Source organism: Rutidosis leptorrhynchoides, chromosome 1 (genome assembly GCF_046630445.1).
Source record: "Rutidosis leptorrhynchoides isolate AG116_Rl617_1_P2 chromosome 1, CSIRO_AGI_Rlap_v1, whole genome shotgun sequence".
Taxonomy (NCBI): domain Eukaryota; kingdom Viridiplantae; phylum Streptophyta; class Magnoliopsida; order Asterales; family Asteraceae; genus Rutidosis; species Rutidosis leptorrhynchoides.
The window spans coordinates 123053799-123068638 of NC_092333.1; positions in this window are offsets into that span (position 1 = coordinate 123053799).

A 14840-nucleotide genomic window follows, 5' to 3' on the forward strand; every position below is an offset into this window, starting at 1 on the left:
TGCATTGTGCAATTGTTTAATGTCGTTATATGTATTTTTACTACAAAATACAGTATGGTGAGTTTCATTTGCTTCCCTTTTACTCTTTACATTTTTGGGGCTGAGAATACATGCAAATGTTTTAATAAATGTTTTACAATACTTATATGCGTGAGTTTCATTTGCTCCCTTTTTAAATGCTTTTGCAATATATATTTTTGGGCTGAGAATACATGCACTGTTTTAATAACTGTTTTACAATATTTATATGCGTGAGTTTCATTTGCCCCTTTTACTCTTTACATTTTTGGGCTGAGAATATATGCAAATACTTTATTAACTGTTTTACAATATTTATATGCGTGAGTTTCATTTGCTCCCTTTTACTCATTACATTTTTGGGCTGAGAATACATGCACTGTTTTAATAACAGTTTTACAATATTTATATGCGTGAGTTTCATTTGCTCCCTTTTTAAATGCTTTTGCAATATATTTTTTTGGGACTGAGAATACATGCGCTGCTTTTATAACTGTTTTACGAAATAGACACAAGTAATTGAAACTACATTCTATGGTTGAATTATTAAACCGAATATGCCCCTTTTTAGTCTGGTAATCCAAGAATTAGGGAACAGACACCCTAATTGACGCGAATCCTAAAGATAGATCTATTGGGCCCAACAAGCCCCATCCAAAGTACCGGATGCTTTAGTACTTTGAAATTTATATCATGTCCGAAGGAGGATCCCGGAATGATGGGGATATTCTTATATGCATATTGTGAATGTCGGTTACCAGGTGTTCAATCCATATGAATGATATTTTTGTCTCTATGCATGGGACGTATGTTTATGAGAAATGGAAATATGAAATCTTGTGGTCTATTAAAATTATGAAATGATTATTTATGTTAAACTAATGAACTCACCAACCTTTTGGTTGACACTTGAAAGCATGTTTATTCTCAGGTACGAAAGAAATCTTCCGCTGTGCATTTGCTCATTTTAGAGATATTACTTGGAGTCATTCATGACATATTTCAAAAGACATTGCATTCGAGTCATCGAGTTCATCAAGAATATTATCAAGTCATTTATAGTTTAGATATATTATGAAATGGTATGCATGTCTGTCAACTTACGATGAAATGAAAGTTGTCTTTTAAAAATGAATGCAATGTTTGTAAAATGTATCATATAGAAGTCAAGTACCTCGCGATGTAATCAACTGTTGTGAATCATTTTTAATCGATGTGGATTTCGTCCGGATGGATTAGGACGGGTCTTCACAGTTGGTATCAGAGCGGTGGTCTTAGTGAACCAGGTCTGCATTAGTGTGTATAACTGATAAGTCTTTAGGATGCATTAGTGAGTCTGGACTTCGACCGTGTCTGCATGTCAAAAGTTTTGCTTATCATTTCATGTCGAAAATTACTTGCTTATCATCCTTAAAGTCTAGACACATCTTACTGCCGCTATTGCATAGACAGTGTATAGATAAATTCATATCTTAGCATATCTGTTGTTGTTACTTTTGCCTGACAGCTTCCGTAGATTCCTCCGTAACTTATGGGATTTTAGTATTATATATGCATATGTAAATTATGTATTGTAGGGTACTAATCTACATCCTATAATCTATTTCTTATCGAAAATCCTTCATCTGATCGTACGAGATGAATCCCTCAACCAGTTCGAGTTCCTCAGATTTCGATAGCTATTCCGATAGTTATTCCGACAGCTATTTCGACATGGATATTCACCAAAGCTCCGAAAGCGGTGTCACCAGAATGAATCAATCAATCAGCCATCCCCAATTCATCTGATGAGTTTGTAGTCGACTTAATCAATGGAGACGCGAAGAAGGCGATTCCTTCCACCAACCGAATTCACCTATTGGCGAAGAACCTGAAACACTTACCGGTGAACCCATTTGAAACACCATTTTCACACTCATTTTCTGGATATCTCGCCACGATTAGATTCTATCTAAAATTCTAAACCTTATTCATCCGCTCGTTCTGATCGACAATCATCCCGAAATAATATAAGAAGTCAACGAACTTCGCGCTCGAGTAATCAATTTGGAGAATATGGTGTAAAATTTACCAGCTTCAGCAACATCATCGGTACCAATAGTACCACCAACAACGGTATCGACAGCACCAGTACCATCAACAAACCATGCCTCAACATCTCATTCTGTACCTCGAGTATAATCATCGCTCTACGTATCGTTCTACATCAATTATCTTCGTTCTTCATGATGATTATGTAATCTCTAATGTTTTAGAGATTATATATTCTTGTTCTAACGATAAATCAAATGAGTTGAATATCATATTAACTCATTAAATCCATGATTACATCTGAAGAAAAATATATATGTATATATATTTTCATTAAGATTGTAATTTAAAAAATTCTTTCGTACAAACTGTTAATGGTGAAAATATTTTAACGGGTAGGTAATACCCGAGGAATATACATATTTCACATTAATAAGTTACACTGTACATTCGTCGAAGCTGATTCAATAATCATTTACTATCCTACTTACACCCACCGCTAAACAAATCCGTTCACCACAGAGTAACTATTTTCATTCAAACTTATAATTGAATTTTAACCTATCAGAATCCAACAAGTGGCATAATGAAGAAAACATTTGACAAAATAAAATTTGTTAGAAACAAACAAATTAACTATGAGGAAATTTTTTAAGAATCCACGCTAACTGTTCCTAGCTAACTGCTAATTCCTTATTACATTTTAATTATCGCAATTTATTTTATCGCAATTTAATTATCACAATTTTAATTATCGTCATTTAATTTATGTATTTATTTTACGCACTTTAAATATCGGGACACGTATACAAGGTTTTGACATATCATATCGACGCATCAATATATATTATTTGGAATAACCATAGACACTCTATATGCAGTAATGATCGAGTTCTCTGTACAGGGTAGAGGTTGATTCTCAAATAATATATATACTTTGAGTTGTGATCGAGTCTGAGACGTATACGGGTCACAATATGTATTAATTAATTCGAATATTATATATTAAATTATATATGAATTATCGAACTGTGAAATGTGGACTATCGACTGTGGACTAATGACATTGGACAATTAAAATGAATTAAAATATTGATTGTAACTTATGAAACTAAATAATTCTTCAAGTTTGCCACTTGATTTCATCTTAAACCTCATTTGTATCTTGACGATTACAATCTGCGATTCAAACCTTTCATAATTCTTGAAAACACTTCAATCGATAGGATGAACCAACCGCACTCCATCTACGGAAGAAGAAAGATTGATGCATATAGTTATGCACCTGAAAACACTCGGAACCTGAATAAACGTTTAACACGTATCTGTGCTAACTCCTTGACGTTGTTATTACCGAAAGTAACTTTACAATCTCTCTTCAAATTAGCAAATTTTGTCACAGCTTCAACAAATCAACTTCAACTTCCATTCAAATTAGCCTTATTATAACCTTGATATATAAGTTTTCCTGTCGTCATCGTTACCGGAGAACCGTTTATATTTCACCACATTAGCAGTAAAATTACCAGCAACTTCAATGAATTTGGACTTTCCGAAAAATCATTATATTCATTGAAACCCCATCTTGTATTCATCTATACCCTGTAACAATAATTGCCATACCAATTACCGGGAATCAGCAATCAGTATTTCGAATCTCGTAGCATTTCTACATTAATAGTTATATGTATACATATAACAATTATCTCCTAGAATTACGATCTTCAATTCTGAAATTTTGAAAAGGCACCCAGTTTACGAATCGATACTCTGAATGTTGAAAAAGCTGAATGAAGCAGCAGAAACTGTAGGCAACCGTAAACGACTTTAGTCGTCAGAAGTTTGATGATAAAGAATAATATGTTGGAAAAGCTCAGAAACGTTGGAACTGGAAAACGGATAGAGTTAACCATGAAGGAGACCAAGGACAAATACAAGGACCATACCCTATATTTAAAGAATCCAGATAATTCTAGATCCGTTGAAATCTTTAGAGAATATCTTGCTCCGAAGTCATGTTAAAATCTTACGGAAAATTTTTCTCCATCAACTATCGAACTTAGAAATTCCAAAATATCATCATCAATATCTTCGATATTTCTGAGGATATTTTCATAAATATTCTCGTTCGAAATTATATACCTCTTCGTGCTTCCTGTGTATCATTATATCGGAAACATTCAATAGAAAATTTAGTATCGAAAAGTAGATTATGCGAAACTATGAAGAAAGCAGTGGACAAATCACAAAGAATAAGTTTGACTTCAAAGAATCCAAATGATTCAATGCCTGCTGAAGTCTTTAGCTAATATCTTGTTCCTTACCCTAAACCCTTTCGGACAATAGTCTCCATCATCCTCTAATCTTAAATATTCAAAGATATTATCGTATCTTTCACTATAAATATCCTCCATATTTCTGAAGATATTTTTATAACTATTCTTATATGAAATAATTAATCTCTTCGTGCTATCAGTGTTACATCATATAGAAACTGTTAGTTTCTATATTCTGTAAACTTTCGAGCTTAAAATATGAATGTTATTGAAGTAATGTTGGGAACTGATGCATGAGTTAGTATAATATAATGACACTTGATCAACGTGATTATATTACACTAATTCATGCTGAGTTTCTAATGGAATGTGATGATTCACAGAACATACCGTCATCATGTGCCATTTACACGACTCTTACATTCTAACCAATCTCCAAACATATTAAGAACATATCTTCTTAATAATTCTATCTTTCCGGATATTCTGATAATTTACCAAATCAAGATCGTGCCATTTCGAATTCCTTCTTAAAACATTAACTGTGTTCATCCAAAACTTCATACCTATGAATTCTGGACCATTATTCGCTTGACTTGAAGTCGGGAAGAGGAGACAAAAGTATGGAACTCTTGAATATAAAAGAAAATATAAAGCTCGACAACAACCCAGAAATTACAAACCGTGTATATCAATACGTATTACAACATAAAGACACGGGAAAATTAACAACACTATAAACCCAAGATAATAGTAGTAGTAAATAAAATCCTCCGGTGGTAGATGAAAGAGAAGAATGACAGATATGAAAGTTAAGAGGATATCAAGGATCAGGATGGGATGGAGCATATTGACGAATGTTTTAAAGTATGAGTTGAGGGAGGAAGAATATAAGGTGTGAGTTTTAAGGAAACGACGGGGGTGGATTTATAGTAAGATATCCAACAGAGCAATCAAAACAGATGATCGCATTTAAAGCGGATCCTAATTCCCTTGATTTCCGAAGAATCAAATCTTATTACGAAGATTTTCTCCAAATCTCTTGAACTTGGAAAATCAACCCTATCTACGTCAAAAGATTTGACGAATCTCTATTTTCTCATTTCACTCGTTTACGATAGCTTCAATCATACGCTTCGAGAAATCGAATTATTTTATCCGTATTTCTTAATCATGATAAAACTCTATGTATCAGTTTATATTTGTCATAATAATATTCTTCCTATTAGCCATGACGACCTCTATCAAATTTCGGGACAAAATTTCTTTTAACGGGTAGGTACTGTGATGATCCGGGAATTTTCGACCAAATTTAAACTTTAATCCTTATATGTTTCCGATACGATAAGCAAAATCTGTAATGTTGAGTCTCGAAAGTTTTAAAATCTATATTCATGTCATCACTTACCCTTTGACTATTCCCGACGATTCACGAACCATAGTTTGTAAATAAATATGTATATATGTATATATATATATATATACATATAAATATATGTAAATATAAGTATATATATAATAATTTGAAATTATAAAATAAAATTTAAACATTTGAACTAAATATGTAAAATGAGCTACAAAAATAATTAAGCGTAATTTAAAATGAATCTATATGATCTTCTATGTAAAATTAATATTATATGTATATAGTAGTATATATATAATATTAATAAATATTAAATATTCAATATTATTATATATATATATATATATTATAAATGAGATATAATTAATAAATTGTAATATTAATATATTAAATTAAATAATAAGTTAAAAAGTTGTTATAGCATTATTATTACTAATATTATTATTATCATTATTATTAACTTTATCATTATATATAAACTTGTAATTAGTATTAATATTATATTATTATTATTAATACATGTATATATTTATTAATACATATCACAATCAGATACATATACATATACATACTCCGAATACAGTACATGTATTCCAATACATATATATAAATATATAAATATAGTAAAAATAAATATAAATATAGATAAATATACATATTTATACATAAGGGAATCAAATTCAGATCCCAATCGTTTTCAAACTTTTGTAATTTGTTTTATGTTCTCTGATGTCGTACTAATTAGAAAATCAATCACATAACACAACAAAATCAGTTGTAGGTCTCCATCCACTTTTATTTATAATTTTTTTTTTATTCTCAGTCCTTGCTGTATGAATAATTCTATGTCTTGCTTTGTAAGACAATCCAATTATGAGTTTAGGAATTCTTTCACCTTCCTTCTCACTCATCTCCCTCCTATTTCTATTACTACCATACACCATCCTCACACCATCATCAATCAAATTAAAAAACCCATTTAAACATATCACCACAATCACCACCGAGGAACCTCGCCACCTCGATGATCATTAGAACCATCACTGTTCGGCCATCAACAAAGTAACCATTACAAGCACTTCACTTCCACCACCGACAACTACATAAAAACCACCATAGTCACCTATCTCTCTCCTTTCTCTCTCTCATAATCGAAAACCACCTTTCTTCACGAAACCGTCACCACTCTAACACTTTCGATCTCCTCCTCAGACCATGACCAACTTCCACCACCGTAAGCTCATCACCATATAACCAACTCAAATTTTCGAAACCCATCTAGGAATAACCTTCGATTACGGTTTCTTTTATTGCGGTCTCGATCTAAATCAAATATCACTGAATATTGTTTTTCCTTATCTGACCCGACCACAACAAACCTCCATATGATACTATTTTCGATCAGACTTTAACTGCAGCTACTTGTTATCTCGCTGCTATATGTTACTGTCGATCACAACAGGCTGCAAAACGCAGCTATCATTGATGCTGTTGTATAGCCATAAACCACCTTCCAAACCACTTTACATCCACCACAACAATACCTGCAAACCTGCTGTACCTGTATTGCTATTTCTACTGCTACACCTGCTTCGGTTTCTACTATTATGATCTTACTTCTATCTGCAACCACTGCTGTATGTTACCGTTTCCATTAAGTGAAAATAATGATGAAGATGATGAGTAAGATGAATAATAATAGAACGATTTTGGTACCTGCTGTGTTTTCTTTTTCAATTTCCATCCAACGCATGCTTGTCGCTATACATATTTTTTTTTCTTTCGAACTAGGCTGCAGCCGTTTGTTTTTGATTTTATTAATTAGAGATGAATGGGAGTGATGTTTATGAATACACTATAAATATTATATGAAGAGAATGATGATGGGTTAGTGCGATTCCAGTTGTAAAGATAAATTTAATAATGCACCGAAACCCTTTTTAGGGTTGTTGAATTCTGATCGAGCGAGATTTTCCAGTACAAGGAAACAAGTATAAATCTTGGATCAACTAAATCAATAGTGGGCTGTGGAGATCCATATGTTAAGATTGGGCCGAAGGGAGTTGATCCGATTGTGTCTCATCCAAACAACTTTACAGCTAATAAATCACAAAGTATTATATGAAGCTAAATATTAGTGGAGTTGGTACGTGTGAGTTGAATGTGAGGGGATGTGTAAATCGATCTATAAAAGAGTCAAGTGAATCGAATGGGCTTAGGAATCCACTGAATTAAAAGAATTGGGTTTAGTTAAGTGGGTTTATAAAGTTGATATTGGGCTGAAGAATTCGGCTAAAATTATAAGAGAAATGGGTTATAGACAATTAATTTGCGATATAATCAGAAAAGTGTTACATGGTTCGTTGGTTTAGGTGAATGGTTGTGAAATGAAAGGTCACGGGTTCAATCCTGGTCTGGTGCGTTTTTATTTTTAGAAGGGAAAGAAGTTGAAAGAGAATAAAAGGGATATATATAATCGGCTATAAAATAAAACAGAAAGCAGTTCAGCTCATATGGTTATATGGGGTGTCTGGGGAGCGGAAGGTCGTGGGTTCGAGTCTCATCTGAAGCATTTTTTTTTTACTCAAAGCCTTCAAGGGTTTACACTATTAATTTTAGTTCTATTATTATTATTATTATTAGTAATTATTATGATTATTATTATTAATGTTATGATTATTATGATTATAAGAATTATTATTATTATTATTATTATTATTATTATTATTATTATTATTATTATTATTATTATTATTATTATTATTATTATTAATATTATCATTATTATAAAAGATACAACTTCTTATTTATTATTATTTTATCAAATAACTACTAGTTATATAAAACTATACTTAATACATATAACATAACTATATAATACATAAAATGAATATATCCATGAAACATATAAGTTATTAATATAAAAATGATATCACTAATAAATATATATATATAAATTTATTCGATTACCATTATATGTGTTAATATGTATATAAATGATATAGGTTCGTGAATCCGAGTCCAACCCTGCATTGTGCAATTGTTTAATGTCGTTATATGTATTTTTACTACAAAATACAGTATGGTGAGTTTCATTTGCTCCCCTTTTACTCTTTACATTTTTGGGGCTGAGAATACATGCAAATATTTTAATAAATGTTTTACAATACTTATATGCGTGAGTTTCATTTGCTCCCTTTTTAAATGCTTTTGCAATATATATTTTTGGGCTGAGAATACATGCACTGTTTTAATAACTGTTTTACAATATTTATATGCGTGAGTTTCATTTGCCCCTTTTACTCTTTACATTTTTGGGCTGAGAATACATGCAAATGCTTTATTAACTGTTTTACAATATTTATATGCGTGAGTTTCATTTGCTCCCTTTTACTCATTACATTTTTGGGCTGAGAATACGTGCACTGTTTTAATAACAGTTTTACAATATTTATATGCGTGAGTTTCATTTGCTCCCTTTTTAAATGCTTTTGCAATATATTTTTTTGGGACTGAGAATACATGCGCTGCTTTTATAACTATTTTATGAAATAGACACAAGTTATCGAAACTACATTCTATGGTTGAATTATTAAACCGAATATGCCCCTTTTTAGTCTGGTAATCCAAGAATTAGGGAACAGACACCCTAATTGACGCGAATCCTAAAGATAGATCTATTGGGCCCAACAAGCCCCATCCAAAGTACCGGATGCTTTAGTACTTTGAAATTTATATCATGTCCGAAGGAGGATCCCAGAATGATGGGGATATTCTTATATGCATATTGTGAATGTCGGTTACCAGGTGTTCAATCCATATGAATGATATTTTTGTCTCTATGCATGGGACGTATGTTTATGAGAAATGGAAATATGAAATCTTGTGGTCTATTAAAATTATGAAATGATTATTTATGTTAAACTAATGAACTCACCAACCTTTTGGTTGATACTTGAAAGCATGTTTATTCTCAGGTACGAAAGAAATCTTCTGCTGTGCATTTGCTCATTTTAGAGATATTACTTGGAGTCATTCATGACATATTTCAAAAGACGTTGCATTCGAGTCATCGAGTTCATCAAGAATATTATCAAGTCATTTATAGTTTAGATATATTATGAAATGGCATGCATGTCTGTCAACTTACGATGAAATGAAAGTTGTCTTTTAAAAATGAATGCAATGTTTGTAAAATGTATCATATAGAAGTCAAGTACCTCGCGATGTAATCAACTGTTGTGAATCATTTTTAATCGATGTGGATTTCGTCTGGATGGATTAGGACGGGTCTTCACAACGTACCCGCTTCTTCCCCCCATTTTCATTAAAACACATTTCAAAAACAATATCCTAAGTGGCCATTATCGCAAACAAATTTTCATAAAACATTTTTTTTTCTAGGTCATGAATTGAGATGTAAAGACAATTTGGGTTGAGAACTCAAACTTTAAAAGTTTCCACAACTTTACTTCTTAACACAAACCTTTCATCTCAAAGCCTAAATTCTTTTCACTTAGCTTCCCCTAAAAATCACATTACTAGGCTTTCAATATCCTTCTTTTCTTTGCATCAATCAACCCTTAAGACTTAACTTTCCAACCTCAATAACTAATCACCAATAAACATTCAAATTCCTACACATCGTGTCAAAAGAAACACACATTTTCGGGTTGTTTCTACAACTGTGTTTATTTAATGAGGTAGGTATAACTTGGATAATAATTGGTGTAAAATGATTACAAATGATAAAAATAATCTTACGTTATAAGGTTTAGTATTTGTAACATGACTCTTATTCGCATCAAGATAGCCTACTAACAATATTTAAGGCACTATTACAAATACCAATACTTCACAATTTAATCAGGGATCCAGTTATAAATAGATTCATACCTGTGTTTATGTAGGGAAATCCATTTAACTTTTTAACTCTCTTGATTCCATTTCATGCTGATAATTTCTAAATATGCAAACTATCCACATACTGGTCACATCTCCCTTATCCAACGTACCCCGCAAAGGTAACTCTTCCCACGGTCTAGCCCTACTAGGTATTTCCCACATCATGAGCCAAAGGTGATCACTGCTGCATAAGTATGAGACAAGTACTTACAACTAAAACTACCTAAAGATGATCACCTTGCCTTGAGATAGTAACGTCCTTGACCCGTGTAGCGAACCTTCAACCAACCGATCCCAAACCGGAAAAAGGTCTTAGGTGGTTAGGTGATCTAGCACCCCAAAGGATCTAACGGCTCGAGTCTTAGAAACTACTACTTAAGCTCGGATCTCATAAGCATTTTTTTCTGCTTTTTTTTTTTTCAACAAACATCCTCTTTGAATGGTCTTCCTCGTCTTCAATTTGTGAATTTGTAAAGCCCGCAATGTATGATGTAGCGGATGGATAATGATGTGATCGATGATGATGAATGATTTTCTTAGGAAGTCTTTAGCTCATGACATAAAGCAATACCATTCATACTATAGTCAGCAAGAGCCACCCCTTAAAGGGTCCATTGGAGTTAGAGATTTGTGATTTTTCCTCTTCAAACTTACATACCTAACACTTATGAGTATAACACTGCTTTAAGAGAGTTAAAAAGCCATAAACACAAAATATGAAGCCACTTATATCCTAATCTCTAATTTAACCATTTTTCTCACATTTTACCCTAAAGCCCTAAATACCGTTATTCTTCATTTCTTGACACAAATAAGTTGCATTGTCATTTTTGAAACAAATACTAAACTAGTTAAAATAAGATTAAATTTTAACATTTTTAACCAAATTTATCCAACATTTATCCCTTTTCAACTTTCACCTTTCATCAATTGTCTTTCCTCAAGCACTTATATACTCAAAATTCCTCAGTTATGGTCAAAAAGTTCATTAATAAACAACAAACCACTAACAATTTGCTTAAAACTAATAAACCTCACCGGCCAAAACTAAAAATTCCAAGTCAACCCCTAATCACTACGGGTGCTCTCATGGGTAAACATCTCAATTATAACCTTAAAAAGTAAATTTTAAAAATTTTGACCACTAGGCAATTAAAACATGCAAATATTTCAAAATCTGCGAGAATTTATCTCTCCCCCCCACACTTAAGATCATGTAATGCCCTCATTTACATGAAATCAGATAATCAAAAATAAATTCGAGAGGACAAATTAGTGAAAAAGGGAAAAGAAAAGAAAAGAAAAGAAAAATCCGGATTTTTAGATCTGTAGATCGCGGAAACACAGTGCACGATGGCGCTGAACTTACTGCCAGCATAAGAACATCGGCATCCACTCGATCACCAAAACATCATAATCAAGTAAGGTGCTGAACTTAATGCCAGACTTTGAAAAATTAAAGCACAACCACCATTGAACCTGAAACGAAAACATACATACCACAAACCATAACGAATGGGGTGGCACCACCACGGTACCGAAGCGCCCCATTTAAAATTCAAAGTATTAAGTTTAAGACTAACAATTACAATCATCCTAATTAAGTTTACAGTCATCCTAAATAAAAAGAAAATAAACGAAATTAAAAAGTTTTGTTTTTCTTGTCACCACACGATCACCACCTCATCCAATCACCAAGGGTTATACCCTCCATAAGATCCATCATACTGCCCACCATAAGGACCTCCACCACCTGACTGACCTCCCTGGTTACCTTCATTATGCGGAGAACTAGAACCTGCTCCTCTTTGTCGGACCATATCCTCCCAAACTGCCTGAGCTGCTGTGCGATCATACACCCGATAAGGACCTGTTGACACCGGAGTCCATGGAATACGAGTGCCATAAGGAGTAAAGATGGTATTAGGAGAAACAAGCTCCATGTTGTGCCGATGCCAATCGTGATGATACACAACCTCACTAATGCCATACCCAATCTGACTTTCCGAGCGTGCTCGGGTCTCCTCATTATAAAGCTGCATGGTCTGCATTTGTTCCATTAAATCTCGGTTTGTAAAACGTTGACCCCCGACACCTTGACCTGCATCTTGACCACCCTCGGCCATCTCTTCATCCTCCTCTTGTGCCCCCTGCGCATCTCGGGGACGATGACGACGAACTAGAAATGGAATAACCTGGCCGTGTTCAATAGATATTACTCTTGCCCCACGAAAAACATTTTCCCCTAACACAACCGCTTCAGTAACAATTCGCTCCATATCCGATCTATCAATTTCAAAAACCGACGCAATCCTCGTGATAAAGTGACCATCTCTAATCGGGCTTCCCGCAGAACGAAGTCCACTACCCTGATGTTTTAAAAAGTAAGCCACTCCATAAGCAACCAAAGTAGGTGTCTTGGTTCGGAATTGGTTCACATACCAAAGGTCCGGTAAAGATACCTTCTCGTTCCCACTTCTTCGATGTGTAATAGTATGCGAAACCATTCGTTAAATTGTATGAAGAGCGAGATCCATGATGTTAACACAAGGACAGTTACTCGGGCTCCATTCAGAATCGGAAGCAATCTCCCCCCAAACTCTTGCTGCATCAAATTCACGAGGTTCATCGCATATGTAGGGTAAAATTCAATAACCAACTCCCGGTAAACTACTTCATGAATACCAAAGAAAGCAACCCAATCAGTATACACAGCACTTCGCCATTCCAACTGCAAATACCCCATAACTGTAGCATATAAACCTCCCCGTTGTAAAACATTCCAATCGATCACCCGATGTGGTTCAAATTCTTTCCGAATCAATTCTTGAACATCAGCCTTTCTTTGCTTAATAACCTCCGATCGACCATTAAACCTTAAATTCACATGTAACTCTGTTTGAGGAATTGGAGGTTGCGGTTGAACCTCCTGAGCTGCACCGGCTGCAGTACCAGAACTTGAAGCATCCCTAGCGTTACCACGTCCTCCTGTCTGAAAAACAAACACAATGACATCCAAAAAGATATGCCCCAAAGGATATGTTAGCGTTAGCTATAACCTGCACAAAATGTCAATGGCCATTTAAAAACATGCCAAAAGCATAGATCATATAAGACTCCAACAACTATCATGCACTTATAACAAATTCCCAAGTAACATCATTAATCATCATGAAAATCCTCACAGTTATAAACAATTCAAAGCATGGATGTCAAATTAAATCAACACAAATCAATCTACTAACGTCATCCTCTCAGTAACATATGCACCTTTAACTAAGTAAATCAACAATCAAAGCATACATATCATCAGCACATGTTAAACACAATCCAAAAGTTAAACTGAATCAAACTCAGTCAATCAAGTCAAAATCCCCAATTACACATGAACCCTAGAAATCTAGATAATTTAAGCATGCATTCATGGTAATCATACTCAGCTAATAATCATACAACATTCAAAACATATCAATTTAACTCACAAATTCAAAACCCCCAATTAATCATACCTAAGAACCCTAGAAATCAAAGAATTAAATTATAGAACAATAGGTATAAAAATTGAAGCAAGGACACGTTAGCATACATAAACTTCAATAAAAATCGAACAATAACACATAAACACACCCCCACGCTTATTTTTCTCATAAACCCTAATGAAAATTGAAATTAAGCATGAGAAATAAAGAAAAACAAGCAAGAAGATGTTAAATCATACCCTAGCCATGTTGTTAGCGTTGATTAGATGAAGATTCGGGAGTAAATTACGAGTTTAATGGATGGGTTATGGCCAATTGAGAACAGAAAAATCGCAACAGATAACAAAAATTAAGTGGTGGTGATGAATAAGGCTGGAAACAGCGTATATAACCAGACCTCCTGTATGCATCGCGTTTTGCAACAGGTGGGCGCGTTCCGCGACAAAGTTGATTCAAACGCGATGTAACACATTCAAACGCGACAACATATGGGGTTCGGGACTGATCAAATTACCGCGTTTTGGTGGTGCCTGTCGCGATCCGTGACAGGTTTTTTTTTTCAAATTTTATATTGTTTTTGGATTTTTCATGCTTTACCAATTAAAGCAAAAAAAACACACAAATTACCTAACAAATACAAACTCTACAAAATTGATTTTTTTAACGAGTCGTTTTCTCGACTCATGGCCACGTTCATGTGTCTTTCGGGTAGAGGGTAAGGTCCTCCCTCTCGGTGTTATCGAATGCCTCGTGATACAATTTTAA